Here is a 6,615-nt window from a genome sequence, read left to right on the forward strand (position 1 = left end):
ACCCTGGCGCTCTCCTCTGTCTCTCGCCGTCTCTCTTAATCTTCTGGCTCTCCTCCCTTGCCTCTCTCCCCTTGAGTTCCCGTCGTCGCTTCATGCGGACGTCTCTCTTCCTGCATAAGCCTGGCTCTGAGCTGCACTGGTGCAACACGCGAGGGACTGGCTGTCTACTTGCTCTCCTCTTTTTCTTCAGCCCTTGTTTTGACATTATCTATAATTAAAGTTGAGGTGAGGATGCTCTGTTTGCACTCACCTCACCTGATTGGATTTCTAAGAAAAGATGGAAAAGCTGCTGAAAGTGAAATGGCCTATTAGTAACGTCTCATTTCTGCTGGCTGCCTGGAATCCGCTTGGCCATGATGTCGACTTTCTAATAAAGCAATAGGATGAGGGGGAGCAGGCAATGAAGGCCTGATGGTGTAAATGTGGTTATTTCTGAAATCTGGCCCCGCGTCACATCCACACACCCTGCAGGGCTTCGCTTGTACTCCTGTAAAATAAATGTCCGCCGCCATTATTCAGAACGTCCCCAGCAGTTATTATTGTGTCTCATGACCTTTCGAGGTGCCTTCGAGCAAAGTGTCACGACTAACTGCCTCTGTGCTTTCTGTGCAGGTGAACACAGGGCCGCAGCATCAATAGTCAGACAGAGAGACAAAAAGGAAAAAGAGAGCGAGAAAGAGAGAGAAAAAGAGAGAGAGAAAGAGAGCGCTTCATCTGCTGCACTGAACATTGTGTTCCTCGTCTTTTATCTCTCATCCGTGCCGTTCTTTCTGTTTAACGTCAAGCTGTTTGTGCTGTGTTTGGCAGCAGCTTCCAGTGTGGTCTGGGTATGGACGAGAATCTCTATAAGAGAAGAAGGAACAACCTAAACCTAGTTTTCCTTGACAGCTGTGAGAGAGTGGCTCAATATCTCCCTGCTGTGAGCAGCTTGGTTAAAGGTTCAGTCTCTTAATGATTCCTAGTGGAAATCTTACGGTGACAGGGTAAACGCTGAGTTATTACAGAGGGTGTGATGAGTCACAGATTTTGATAAGGATATCTGTTGCATTAATTGAAAAAATGTAATTTCCCGAGCATCAGTTTTTGCAATGTCTGTGCCAGTGATTCCACAACTGGATGAATAAATGTGATCAAGTTTGGGGCTGGATCAATGACCTTATGACATGCCAGCCCCAAAAGTGAAGCCAAAACTAATGGTTTAGTTTAACCCTAATGGTTGCCTGCGGTATAGATCCTAAACCCTGCCAGCACCAAGTTAACAAATGGGACATGTGTTGCATTTATTTTGTCTCAAAATTATAATCATAATTGTGAGGAAGCATTTCTATTGTGCAAGTGCACAGAACAGTATCCTTAAGCATAGAGGCGCACACGTGAGCAAATCCCTGACTGGATTTTTGTGTCGACCGCAGTGGTATCTATGATCAACGAAGTTTAGAAAGGTTAGAGGGAAGAGGGTTAGAAGATCAGATTGATAGATAGCCACTGTCTCACTCTCGTGTTTGCTTCTCCGCTCACAGATACGGTTCTGTGCACTTGCACAATAAAAATGCTCCCTTGGTTTTGCACAAGCACGGATGTGATTTTTTTAAGTGTGCAAATTTGAGACTAAATAGACTTGGACCAAAAGATGGTTTCTGTCATTTTAGGCAGTTCTTATCCCAGTAATATGAGTCCAAGAGTTCATGTTCACTGTACGTTTGGTATGCTATAAAAATGTGAAACATCACGATTGGCAGCTGTCAATGACTTGCAAGAATGTCTATCATTAGGACATAGATACCCTGTTATCAGATATTTGCACCATGAGATTTCATCCAGGATATTTTGGCTTCATTTTTTTCTGTGAGACAAAGTGGAGCTGCGTTGTCCATATTTATGGCCAGGAGTGGGTGGGACTGACTGTAGCTCATGACTGCCTGGTCAGTATCCTAAATAAATGATTTATACCACTAGATAGGAAAATCAGGAAAATTCATAGCTAGTGCAATTCTAATGGCTCCCATTCAATGCCATAACACCCCAGAAGTAACTAATTCTGTATTTTCAATGCTTACTTTTAGTTTTTATACAAAAATCCTACATTTTAAGATAAAAAAATGTGTTTTTCCCACTCAAATACTCTCAATACACTTGAGGACAGCTGTAATGATTATCAGCAACAGATCTGGTCAAAGTGATTTCCAAGTAAATTCACAAAAATGGCAAGTAAACCACATAAAGTAGGTCACGTTTAAAATCCTGAGCAAAACATATTTCATATTCACCACCCACCAGAACACAAACAGGCACAAGCTCACACACACTCACACACTCAGGCTCTCCCCTCCCTGGTATTTATTTTTATAAGTATATGCAATTTTCACACGTTCTGTTTCTAGAGGGTGGAAGCGAGCGATTATCGAAGCAAAGCAAACAATGACAAAAACAGATGTCAGGGGAAACCAATCGCAAAAATAGAGCTGGTTAAATGAATAGTCCCTCTAAGAATAGCAGGTAATCACAGGTTGGTAAAACACACACAAACCCACACACACGCACACATGGGTCACTGATACCAGCTGACAGGAACATAAAGCATTATTTCTTCAGCTGTGAATACAACATATCATTACCTTTTTCACTTCACCCACACAGGAACAAATGCAGCGCAGTATCTGTCACACACACACACACACACGTTAATAAACATACAGAATGGGCAGACTGAGAAATAGAAACAAAAAGCAATTTACAATGCTGTCACATGTATGTGGAGAACGCATGGCACAGAGGCGGGTTTGAAGTTATCATCTCGCTGCTGCTTTACATCCCCACTTCCACTTCTGTTCTCGTCTCCTCACTGTATCGCACATGACAGAGGAGGAAAAGCCAAGCGAGACAAATGCCAACAGTGGAAAGACTTGTTTAATAAAACAACCACGATGACAACCTCGAGGCTAAGGTGCATCCAGTCCAGAAAATGAACACATTTGGAAAATAAACAAAATCCAGGCCGTCTTAACCAGGACTATATATCATGCTCTTCTTTCTCTCCCTCACCACTTTAAAACAAAGCTTGTAGAAGACATGATACTGGATTTCTTTGCAGTTACGTGGCGTGTAAATCTGGGATTAAGGAGTGCTGTGTGAGAAAGCACCAGAGAGCTATCAGACGGATAAATCAGATGTTTTGGGGGAGGGAGACTGGACCACTGGTCAACTTTGCTTTTAAGAGAGAAAAAGAATAAACACCATCACTCATGTGTCTGGTAGATTGTTTGCTCTGCTAGTCACAGTGCTTACAGTTGAGCATGAAACATATTGAGCGACTGCTCAGGTCAACGGCTAAAGGATAAGAGCGTCTTCCAGATGCATTTTTAAAAAATATTTTGCACACATATTTCTGGTAGGATGTTTGCACATGGAACTGGAGGACAGTGTTGGATATTTCATTATTTGTTTCCTTTCCTCCAGGCAGTGGTTGGCACTGTTGCCTTACAGCAAGAAGGTTCCCGTATCGAATCTCGATTCTGACTGGATCTTTTTGTGCAGAGTTTGCATGTTCTCCCCCGTTTCCAGGTACTCTGGCTTCCTCTCACCAGTGGGGACCTGTCCAGGATGTAACTCGCCTCACACCCAACGTGACCCTTGAGAGATCCTGTAAGTGTCAAATGTTCGGTTATGTAATTTCAAATTAAGCCATTTTAAATGAAATACAAAGAAGTAGGCAAAAGACCAATAAAATATAAATGTTAAATATGACAGTATTGTAGAAATATTGTACATGGACATAGATAAATACAAATAAATGTATGATAAAAGGCAAATTACTACACCATTCAGACGCTGATGCACGTTCTTTTAGCGAAATTATTATTATTATTATTTTTTTTTTTTTTCATTTGCTTTGGCTCCCTATGATGTCACTTTCAAACCTTAATGAGAAAGAAATGTAATAAAGCCTTGATATTTTGCATAAACCTTATCATAAATGACTGTAAATAAAAAGAATACACAAATATATAGAACTTGAATTTAAAAAGAACAGAATTTCTATTTAAAATGTAAACATAAATAAACTCTCATCCAAACTGTTTATTCTGGAAAAGTTTTCATAACAGCAAACATAGACACCCATATGTCTGTGAATAGCTTATATCGGCCAATATTTATTTTCTAACCAATTAATTGGTCGGGCTCACAAGGCTACCATCGATTCTATGGAGGGTGGCTGTGATTGTTTCTGATCTTTTGTTTATGAGAAAATAACTCCTACAGCTAGACAGACAGACAGACAGACAGACAGACAGACAGACAGACAGACAGACACAGACAGAAAGACAGACATGCAGACAGACAGACACACAGACACGCAGACAGACAGACACAGACACACAGACAGACAGACAGACACACAGACAGACACACAGACAGACACATAGACACACAGACAGACAGATAGACAGACACACAGACAGACACACAGACAGAAAGACAGACAGACACACAGACAGACACATAGACACACAGATAGACAGACAGACAGACAGAAAGACAGACAGACATACAGACAGACACATAGACACACAGATAGACAGACAGACACACAGACACAGACACACAGACAGACAGACAGACAGACACAGACAGACAGACACAGACAGACAGACAGACATGCAGACAGACAGACACACAGACACGCAGACAGACAGACAGACACAGACACACAGACAGACAGACACAGACACACAGACAGACACACAGACAGACACATAGACACACAGACAGACAGACAGACACACAGACACAGACACACAGACAGACAGACAGATAGACAGACACACAGACAGACACACAGACAGAAAGACAGACAGACACACAGACAGACACATAGACACACAGACAGACAGACACACAGACAGAAAGACAGACAGACATACAGACAGACACATAGACACACAGATAGACAGACAGACAGACAGACAGACAGACACACAGACAGACACATAGACAGACACACAGACAGACACACAGACAGACACATAGACAGACACACAGACAGACACACACACAGACACAGACACAGACACAGACACAGCCAGACAGACAGACAGACAGATAGACAGACACACAGACACACAGACAGATAGACAGACAGACAGACAGATGGGTGTTCTGTGATGTCAGTGAGTCCATGAGCAGACAGAAGCCAGAGGTGACTGCTGATATGATGATTGGATGAGACTGACAGGCAGGGGGGCACTGCCAGGGGGCCGATAGCTCCACCGTCCCCCTGGCAGAAAAATGATACCAGGAGATGTTGGTCTGACTGTGATTCAGCACTCAGTCAGTAATGATGACTAATGCTTCGAACTGGCCACTGACTCATCAGCCTCTTCTTCATACCATTAGCGGGCTCTGCCCCCCCGGTGTGCTCTGCCCCTGATCAGCGCAGGTTAGTGATAAACTAACATGGACGTCACGCTCCTGTGTATCAGTGATTGCCCTACATTTGTTTAATACATTCTCGCGCTAATTAAAGTCAACTGTGACCCTGCACCCTCCACCAACACACTCACACACTCAGACTGCATGATATGCTCTATTAATGAAACATGAGCTTCACTCGCCCCATGCACCCTTCTCTCTCACGTACTTGTTGCTGTTCTCTGTCTCTCCAAGAGTTTGCAACCAGAGGCGTCGCTAGTAGTGTAGTGCTGGTTTATGAGCCAGAGCTGCTGCAGTACACAAACATACACACACACACTCACACAGATGAGCTGTTATTGTGAACAACTCACATCCTCCTCTCTACACATCTGACCTTCACATTGGTCAACAGAAGAAATTAAACTGTGAGTGCCTGCTGAAGAGAAAGAAACACTGAGAGCCTCAGTGTCTGTCTGAAGATGTTTTTCCACATACACGCTGCTAAAAAGGCCTTTTTTAACATTGAGATATCAGTGGGCCAACTGATCTCCATGTTCCCTACTTCAATAATAATTAGGGCAGGTGTCCATTGCCAATTACTCAAAAATTACCGAGCCGATTTGCCAAAACATTTTGTGGAGGGGTGTGGCTGCAAGCCAAGGAAGAAGCTTGGGTCCCATAGGACAAAAATTACAACAGAGGTGAAGGAAAACTGCAATGTTTTGGAAGATAGTTTATTTGCTTAGTTGTTGACAGTTTGTGACAGGTTGTGTGGGGACATGGGTGTTTTACTATGCATAACCAGTAGAGCAGTCCTGTTGTGAAATCCAGGTTGTCACAAGTTAGATGATGTAGTGATAATAGTGTAAATCTTTCATGTCTTTCCGATAGATACAAAGATGTTGTGTTAGCTTAGATTAGCATTAACATCAAAAAACTGTTGAAATAGCAAACCAAACATAAACTGTGTAAAGATGGACGATGTGTCTCCACTGTGGACGCAGCCATCTTCCACCGATTATGTCAGTAGCATGGAGGAAACAGCGGTATAGAGGTCTTTGACCAATCGTGAGTTAGTCTTACCTGTCAATGAATCCTGACATGTCACCATTTTATTTTTGTCCCATCTGCTAACATGTAGGAGGCACAGTTTATGGCCTATACTGCATCCAGCCACCAGGGGGTGATCAAGACACATTTAAC

The sequence above is a fragment of the Paralichthys olivaceus genome, chromosome 5 (genome assembly GCF_024713975.1).
Source record: "Paralichthys olivaceus isolate ysfri-2021 chromosome 5, ASM2471397v2, whole genome shotgun sequence".
NCBI classification, from domain to species: Eukaryota; Metazoa; Chordata; class Actinopteri; order Pleuronectiformes; family Paralichthyidae; genus Paralichthys; species Paralichthys olivaceus.